This window comes from Petromyzon marinus, chromosome 8, assembly GCF_048934315.1.
Source record: "Petromyzon marinus isolate PM22_M1 ecotype Great Lakes invasive population chromosome 8, UKy_Petmar_22M1.pri1.0, whole genome shotgun sequence".
Classification (NCBI taxonomy): Eukaryota; Metazoa; Chordata; class Hyperoartia; order Petromyzontiformes; family Petromyzontidae; genus Petromyzon; species Petromyzon marinus.
In genome coordinates this window covers 6,549,963-6,559,665 of record NC_133674.1, presented here as the reverse complement: position 1 = coordinate 6,559,665, position 9,703 = coordinate 6,549,963, and the positions used below count along the sequence as shown (strand labels likewise).

Genomic DNA, 9,703 nt, shown 5'->3' with positions numbered 1-9,703 from the left:
TTTCTGAACAAGTAGACCTGCAGCTGAAGTGCGGACGCGTTGCTTCGTTGATGCCCGAGATGCAGTTGAATACAGTGCTATTTAAAACTTAGTTCTTTAAGCAGATTTCTCATGTATTTATGTACGCATGTTGAACTTCTTTCGCACCATACGCCGCCAACCGTGTGTGGGGTTAACGCGATGCAAATCGTGCAGCGGTATTAGTAATAAAGTGACGACGTATTTGCGAAAACTATGTAAAAGGGGGAGACTAAATGGAGGGTATTGCCGTACCGTACTAGCCAGACCCGATGGTGAATTGTGTCGTGACTGCATCGTTATTACCTCAATGCGTTGTGAAACTCCCAAGCCCGTTGGGCTGAGAGGCGCCCAGAAGATGGCAGCACATCACGTGTCTTTCGTGAACCAGTCCGTGCAGAACTTTAAACGTTTCCTCCTAATTTCCCCAGTTTCCTGCCCACGTGAAGCAAACAAACACGCTCATTCATGGAATTGACCAAATTTTGAAACTTGCCAGTGTTGCTCGGCCCTCCTTAAAATGAGAATCCGATGAGCTATAAAAAAAAATAAGAATGATAATTTACATACAGACGGCGCATTTCATCCAAGGATCCTAATGCGCCGTGGAGGGAAAGCAGGGGAACAAGACAGAGCCAGCAGCGTGAACGACCTAAACTATGGGGAAAAGGACATTTTTAAGAGGTGAGTTTTCAGGGCAGATTTAAATAGCACCAAAGACTATCATTGTCTTATTGTCAGAGGCAACGCGTTCCATCGTCTTGGAGCTGCACTACCAAAAGCCCGATCGTCCCAGGAACGGAGCTTTTTCACAGGTTTCAAGTTTCATTTATTAGGTATAGCCCTGTGAGCTATGCGGCTCTTAAGTCGGGTGCAACCACAACAAACAAAATATGAATCTACATTGCAGAAAACTATTACACCACAACCAGACCAAAATAAAGCTACAAAACAATGTAACATCAGTAATCACAAGAACTGTGATTTTAAATTTAACAATAAACGATATACAAAACACGTACGACAAAACCTGCAGCCATAGCTGGCAGCACGACACTCCCAGTGTATGATGTGTGAGTGAGTCAGCAGGAGCGTGAGTGAGTGTATGATGTGCGAGTCAGCGTATGATGATTGAGTCGGTATTAGGTTGAGTGAGTGTATGATGTGTGAGTCAGCGCACGATGTGTTAGTCAGCGCATGATGAGTGAGTCAGTGTATGATGTGTGAGCGAGTTAGCGGCAGTGTGAGTTAGTGTATGATGCTCGAGTGAGCCAGCACAGGATAAGTGAACCTGTGTATGATGAGTGAATGGGTCAGTGGTTGTGCGAGTGTATGATGTGTGAGTAAGTAAGCGCATGATGTGTGAGTGAGTAAGGGCATGATGAGCGAGTCAGTGCATGATGTGTGAGTGAGTCAGTGCATGGTGTGAGTGAGTCAGTGTATGATGTGTGAAAAAGGTGTCAAGTAGGGGGCAGGTCAGAACGTTACAGAGTCTTGAGATGCGGGGGGTGGGGGGGGGAAACACCTTCCCTAGGTAAGCACACACATTAAAGTTATAGCCCACAAGCACGTACGTGGTGGTGGGGGGGGGGCACAGCGGACTTGCAATTTAGATGTCTCCGTTTCCTTTCTGGTGAGCGACAGTTGAAGCAATGGTGCGAGTTTCCTAACCCACCGCCTGTGTCCACCCAGCAGAATAAGCGGGTACACCACAATCGATGGGAGAGTCACGTGTGGTGGGGTAAAGTGTGGGTACTCCCACCTCCACCGCAATATCTGCCAAGTGGTCGTGGGGGGGGCGGGCTCTTCCGCCAGCAAGCAATTGCAGGGCTGAACCTTTATCTTCTTTGCAGTTCACCCGATGCTGGCATCGGTCCAGGGGTCGTGCGTTACTCCCACTACCACCCCCGAATCGAACACAGTAATGCCCCGGTTTACATCGGGGATGCGTTCCTGACAGGTGCGAGGACGAATATCGACACAACGCCATGACCGGGCCTATCCCAACCCCTCCGTATCAATACATCTCGCTTTGCTGCAGCATCAAAACTACACCACGTACAACACCAATTCTTAATTTCAAATGATTGTCACGCCATGCACAATTTGAAAATTGCTGTGAAGCGCCTTGGTAAATCGGGGTATGACGAGTTGCAACCAGTTTTTTTTTTGCCAAATCGTTCAGCCACCGCCCCCCCCCTTCCCGCGTGGGAAATCCGAGAGGCGGATGAGAGCTCCGTTTCCTCCTCTATCGCTCTGCGCGCGCCCACGTGTCCAGATATCGCTTTGCAAAGGGGGCCCCTGGCCGCTGATTTATATGACCAACGCTAACAAAGCAAAAAAAAAACGGGCTGTCGGGGTTAAGTGTTGTTAGCGAGCGCCTATTTAAACAAGCAAGGCTCACAACGGGGGTGGTGTAGCCAATAACCAGCACCATGGCCGGCTGCCTTTGTTTCCCCAGTGCTGATGTTTGCACACACAACAACGCCAGGACCTATATTTATAGGGGAAGCACGCAGCTTGATTCTGATATCACACCCCACTGATGTTCGCCGTGGCCAGTAAATTGAATGCAGGTGGCTGGGTTCGCAGCGCAGTGCGTTACTCTCGGTCTGCGCCACCGCTCCCAACACAATCGCACAAGACAAAGATTCCCCATATAGCCTCTAATAAAAGACTTGCAAGTGCTGTGAGCGAGCACCTATGAAGGCCGGCACGGCATACGAGGGGGTGCGGTTGGTCAACACCACGCCCGGCCGCATTTGTCTCCCCAGTGGCGATGTTTACACTTACCAGGTACTCATTTGAGGCTGAGTCGATCTAGGGGAGGCCCAGGACCGGGTTCAGATAATCGCCATTGGTGTTCCCGGTGAACGAGATTCGAACTCGGGTCGTCAGGTTCGCGCAGAGCGCTAACCGCTGCACCACCGCTCCCCACACTATCACACGTCAACACGCACGCGCTGTCACGAGGTCAGGGCTGAGGGCAGCTGAGCTCATGGAAACCAGCCCGAACAATTGACCGCTGCACCCGGCAATTGACGTCTGATTTGTTCAAATAAACTTTGCTGTAGTGCCGTAGTTAACAAAGCAAACAACGCTGATAGCGATGTGGGAGTCCGAAAACCAACCCGGCACAATTAATCTCGAGGAATCCACGCGGGACGAAAGAGGTGACGTTGAGAACAATGCATTGCGATTTTGGTCAAAGCAAACCGTAACTCCACGTTAAGGCCATCATCGGGCGGTGCGTATACCCTCCTGTCGACAGATCCTGAGCCAGTGGTGGAAATTCCACATTCCAATGTTGGAGGACATACCATGTTTATTGTAGAAATTACTGTTGAGTCGACCATCGGGACTGGGATTTGAACTCGCAGCTTCCTTGGGTTTGACACGGGTGTTCTCAAATACATTTCTGGATGAAGGTCTCCACACGCCTTGCCTGTCTTGGGGGAGGTTGTTTGACCATACTTCACCACACTGGTCAGTGCGAATTGGTGAAGGGAAGGCATATAACGGTGCAAATATCGCTCGCCACGAATACTCGCCGTTAAATAAATGCGTTTAGGACGCAGTGGTTGCGGTTTAAGTGGAAATAAACCACATGTGATCGTCCCAATTATAACCGTCTGTGATTGAATGCAATCCTGCCGTGAAAATAATGGCGTGCCACAGTGATGTTAACTCCCTCGCCTGGGGTATAGGAGGTCGTGGGTTTGATCCCAACCCTGAAGCCTGCTGAATATTTGGATCTGGATGTCGTTCTCCTCGTGGTCGCGTGCATTTTTCTCCGGGTCCTCCGGTTTCCCCTCCACGTTTAGAATCAACGCGCGTCTAGAGTATTTGGCTGCGATAAATGTCCACAGGACAAGCTAATTTCGTTGAGCTATAATTTGTGGCCAGATTGCTTCTAAAAGAATAACTATTTAGCTCAGTGGGCACTACCCGGTAAACAAAAAAAAAGTTTCATAGTTTTCAGTGTAATCTACAGCACAAGACGCCAGTCGTGGTAATGCAACCGAAACTATGAACCATTGAGAATAATAAAACGACACGAACTCTCTCCCGAAGCCCTCTCGTCGTGGCCAGCACACCTCGATTTTGGACACATTGCCATACGCAATTACATAGAGAGATATAGAGACTCATGCAGATACATATTGTACTCATAGAGACATCGAGACCCATACACAGTCCTGTACATTAATTGCTAAGTCACAGGTAGTGCTATTGTGGCCATGCAACCCAAGCTATGGAGCTCACAGTAAACCGACAGTAGTCTGCGCTCCTCCAACAGAGGAGGAAGAATAGCAACGCCACACGAACTCTAAACTCCTGAAGCTCGACTCGTAGTGGCCAGCAGACCTCGATATGTGGGCTTCTAGCCCAGGGGTCGGCAAACCCGCGGCTCCGGAGCCGCATGCGGCTCTTTAGGGACTGCATTGCCGCTCTTCGAAATATTGAGGGAGAGGGGGTTACCGATTTCAGAAAAAAAGTCTCTTTTGTTATTTTGGTTGCCGACCTGTGACCTTGGGAGTCCAGTGTACCATGGGAGTCCAGTTTACCGTGGAAGTCCAGTGTACTATGGGAGTTCAGTTTACCATGGAAGCCCAGTTACCATGGACAGGAGTCAGCAATCTGCCACACCGAAGCAGCATGCGGCTGCCAAATTGCATTGCGGCTCCTGAAATGCAGAGTTTTCTTTCATACCGAATTCGAAACAAAAATAGTTCTAGTTGTTAGTTGTGTTTCATACCCCTGTATTCTATAGCCCCTGTGAACACGGTTGTAGCTACTGCTGCAACAGCTGCTGCTGCTGCTGCTATCATCGCCCTCGAGCAGCGTCTCGAGGGCGCCACGGTGGCTGGGAGATGTTAACTACCTTGCCTGGTATGCAGGAGATCCGTGGGTTCGATCCCGACCCTGACGCCTGCTGCTGCTGTATATTTGGAGTTTGTGGGGTCTCTCTCCCCGTTTTCGCGTGGATTTTTCTCCGGGCCCTCCGGTTTTCCCTTCCACATTTACAATCAACATCACGCGTTTAGAGTCCTTGGCAACTGCTGCAAATTTCCACTTGATAAGCCACTTTGCTGAGCTATCATTTGCGATCGCTTCTGAAAAATATTTTTTTTAACTTTTTTTTTAAAACACGCTTAATGAAATGTACCCTACTAGTAATGTAAGAACTCCACAACTCCAGAAAGTGGCCCCGAAGCTTGCCACAACGTAAATGACAATTATACCCAAGGCGAAACATAACATATAAAAAATAACGTTTCAAAATATTTATTTGTATTTTTTAATGATAGAATATAGTATTGTCATCAGTATGACATAAGTATACCAAGTTTGCAGTCGATACCACATTGGGAAGTGGGTTAAAATTGAGTTACAAGATTTGAGGAATACAACAACAGTGAGTTAATAAAAAAGCGTTAAATAGTAATACGAATATAAAGAGCTACGTGCAGCTCAGTGTGTGTGTGTGGGGGGGGCTTTATCTGCTAAAATAAAAACAATGTTTATAGTTAAAGTCACGTAGAAGGGAAACAATAAAATAATAAAAATATAAAACAATAAAATTATCACGACGTTTCGACTGCAACACAAGCAATCATCATCAGGTGTGAAAACCACAGCAAGAAAATTTGAAAAAAGAGGCGGTTATTTTTAACGTTAGCACCACGGAGTGCGATCTGGTAGTTATTCAGGTGGACGAGTCCATCTATGTTCGGAAAAGAGGAGGGGGGAAACAAAAAAATAATGGATGCGGTCTGAAAGCCACCGTAAGCGTGAACAATCAATTAAGACCCGAAATGGTTTATCAAATCCTTCCAATGATTGCTAAGCCAGAATCCATCTTCTCGGTGGAAATTGTCTCTGTTTGTATATGTGGATAGCCTCATGAACGAATCTCTCATGGTAGCCAGATGGCTTTGCAAAGAACCTCTGTCTTGGAGAAGTCAATGTCATGTGAGCCTACTGAATTATAACAGTGATCTGCCACAGCCGAGGTGTTGGTCCTACCGTGTTTTAGGTCTGCTTTGTGTTCACGAATGTGGTCCAAGACATGTCGTTTGGTTTCTCCAATGTAACTACTACCACAGAGGCAACTTAGTTTGTAGACGCCAGGAATCACATCTTTTACAGACGGAACCAGATCACGGATTTTATGTAATGTGTTTAATCGGACCTGGATCTTGTGTTTATTCAAGATTTTGGAGATCTTTTTTGTGATCTCCGCAGTGTAGGGTAAAGTGGTGGTTTTGAAAGGCTCCTCAAGAGGGTCCTTCTTCATGGTTGGAGTGATAGCTTTGCGGATTGTGTAGTCGGAGTAACCATTAGCCTTAAGAGCTTGGTGTACGTGCTTGAGTTCACTGGCTATGTGTTCCTGGTCGGATATGCATTGGGCTCTATGGTGCAGAGTCTTGATGAGGGAATTCTTCTGGGATGGATGGTGGTGGGAATCCGGTTTCAGGTAAGCATCCGTATGGGTAGCTTTCCTGTAGACAGAGTGGCTCATTGAACCATCAGGTCTCTTTTAAATTAGGACATCCAAAAAAGGTAGCTTGCCATCTTTTTCGACTTCCATGGTAAATCTGATGGCTGGGTGTATGGAATTGATGTGGTCGAAGAATTGGTCTAGAGTAAGCCGGCCATGTGGCCAGATGACAAAAGTGTCATCCACGTACCTCTTCCATAAGGTTGGGTGCAGAGTGGCAGTCTGGATGGCGTCAGTCTCAAATTTCTCCATGAAAATGTTGGCTCCAACCGGAGATAGGGGGGAGCCGATTGGGGTGCCCCTCAGTTTGTTTGTAGAAAGTTCCATTCCAAGTGAAGTATGTATTGGTTAAGCAGTGTCTCACCAGGGGGGGTACCTCAGTGTTTAGTCCTTGATGAACCAAGTCTTCAATGATTGCGATGGTGTCAGGTACAGGAACTTTGGTGAATAAGGAAACTACATCAAAACTGACATTTCGGGTCTTAATTGATTGTTCACGCTTACGGTGGTTTTCAGACCGCATCCATTATTTTCGTCTACCCCCTCCTCTTTTCCGAACATAACGTGGTGCTAACGTTAAAAAAAGACCGCCACTTTTTTCAAATTTTCTTGCTGTGGTTTTCACACCTGATGATGATTGCTTGTGTTGCAGTCGAAACGTCGTGAAAATGTTATTGTTTCATATCTTTATTATTTTATTGTTTCCCTTCTACGTGACTTTACCGAAAGAACCAAGAATATTAATCCCTGCAGTCACGAAAGCTTTAAATAAAAATGTTTAGAGTTGTACAGAGCGGACCAACCCACTCGTGGTCCTGCGCTGCCGCCTGGCGTCCACGCAAGGGAATGGTGGCAAGTGCCGCTGGCGGTGGTGGTGGAGCTGGTGGTGGTGGAGCTGGTGGTGGTGGCGGTGGTGGAGCTGGTGGTGGAGCTGGTGGTGGTGGCGGTGGTGGAGGAGGTGGTGGTGGTGGTAGCGGTGGTGGAGGAGGTGGTAGCGGTGGTGGTGGAGGAGGTGGCGGTGGTAGCGGTGGTGGTGGAGGAGGTGGTGGAGGTGGTGGAGGAGGTGGTGGAGGTGGTGGTGGTAGCGGTGGTGGAGGAGAAGGTGGTAGAGGTGGAGGTGGTAGCGGGCGCAGTGCAGTGGTTAGCGCGTCGCGCCACGAACCCGGCCACCCGATTTCGATTCCCGCTCACGGCCAACGCCGGCGACGATTATCCGGACCGGTCCCCTGGGCCTCCACTAGGTCGACTCAGCCTCAAACGAGTACCTGGTGCGGCGTGTAGTAAAACAGCGCCCCTGGGGGAGACAAAGGCGGACGGGCGTGGTTCTGGCCACAAGGCCCCCTTCGCGTGTTTGCCTTCATAGGCGCTCGCCAACATCACTTTGCCCCAACAGTCTGTTAAAGACTACAACGGGAGATCTTTATCTTTGGAGGTGATGGTGGTGGTGATGGTGGTGACAGTGTGTGCGTGCAGGCTTGTTGTGAGCTTACACTGTACCGCCCCCCCCTCCGGACCACAAGCCACACGGATGTGAGAGAGCGAGAATTGATAAATAAAATAAATAAAATAGTGATAGAAGAAGGTGGGCCCCATGCGACGCCGCCGACTGCCGCCTTCAAGGTGAGCCTCTCCGTAGGAAGGTTACAAACTTGTTGTTGTTGTCATTGTTGTTGTTCGCCACTGCGTGTTCCTACCGCAATGTGGTGCGCGAGGTGTTGACGGCACAACACGGAGCGATGGGTTCCCTTCCATGATACGTGGCTAGGACGCGGCTGATTGTAGCGTTAAAGGGGATCGCTTGTTCGTCACCTACCTCCCCCTCGCCGCCTCTCCTGATGTCTACGACAGTCCCGTAGTGTTTGGTGGTGGTTGTTGTTGTTGTTGGTGGTGGTTGGTGGTGGTGAGTGGTTGATGGCTCGCGGGCGGAGAGCCTTCGTCCAGCAGTGGATGGATCGTGGCTGCCGCTTCGACCGCCGTTGCGGCTGATGGCGATATCACGCGCACGTGTGTGATTTGTAATATATATACTTTAGTGTATATACTGTAGTGTATATACTGTACCATCGTGTGATATACTGTCGTGTATATACTGTAGTGTATATACTGTACCACCGTGTGATATACTGTCGTGTATATACTGTAGTGTATATACAGTACCACCGTGTGATATACTGTCGTGTATATACTGTAGTGTATATACAGTACCACCGTGTGATATACTGTCGTGTATATACTGTAGTGTGTATACTGTAGTGTGTATACTGTAATGTATCGACTGTAGTGTATATACTGTACCACCGTGTGATATACTGTCGTGTATATACTGTAGTGTATATACTGTACCACCGTGTGATATACTGTCGTGTATATACTGTAGTGTGATATAATGTCGTGTATATACTGTAGTGTGTACTGTACCACCGTATAATATACTGTAATGTATAGACTAGTGTGTACTGTACCACCGTATAATATACTGTAATGTATAGACTAGTGTTTACTGTACCACCGTATGATATACTGTAATGTATAGACTGTAGTGTTTACTGTACCACCGTATGATATACGGTCGTGTATAGACTGTAGTGTTTACTGTAGCACCGTATGATATACTGTAATGTATAGACTGTAGTGTACAGTACCCCGTACATAGCTGATATAACAATTTAGGATGTGAGAATTGTAAGGTTGTGTAACGTTTGATGCTTCGCACAGATTGCAATGTCGCTGTTGTGAATTTCCGCCAATCGGATATGAAATAGCCCCCTGTGTGTGTGTGTACTGTGTACATATTGTACACACGTGATGTTTGTGTACGGTGTTGCTGTGTGCTTGCTGTGAGCTTCGCTAATAATGTACTATAATGACAATCACAGTGCCACTGCATTGTTAGTGTTAGTAAGCGGCAGTTGTCGAATCCGGGCTGGCGATTGCTGTACCTTAGTGGAATACTTGATAGCCAGATGGTCAATTGTTAGTGTTAGTAAGCGGCAGTTGTCGAATCCGGGCTGGCGATTGCTGTACCTTAGTGGAATACTTGATAGCCAGATGGTCATATGTAGTAACATCGTCGTCGTCATCGTCATCAGCCATGCTCAGTCCACTGCTGGATGAAGGCTACGATATTCAGAAGGTAAAACAATCTTGAACTGATCCCATCGCTCCATCTCCTCGTCAGAC

At 47.8% G+C, this 9,703-nt stretch overlaps 1 protein-coding gene across 12 annotated transcripts in view; it reads left to right on the top strand.

Annotated features, from left to right (window-relative positions):
- Positions 1 to 7,643: 7,643 nt before the first annotated feature.
- Positions 7,644 to 9,703, top strand: part of LOC116940167 (uncharacterized) — a 56,697-nt gene continuing 54,637 nt past the window's right edge. For 4 of the 12 annotated variants that reach the window (XM_076065560.1, XM_032949519.2, XM_032949520.2 and 1 more), the window contains exon 1: positions 7,646 to 8,143. The gene's annotated coding sequence lies outside the window, so the exon portion shown is untranslated. Of the gene's footprint in view, positions 8,144 to 9,499; positions 9,657 to 9,703 lie in introns of those variants that run through there. The other 8 variants (XM_032949513.2, XM_032949514.2, XM_032949515.2 and 5 more) reach the window with 4 other exon arrangements.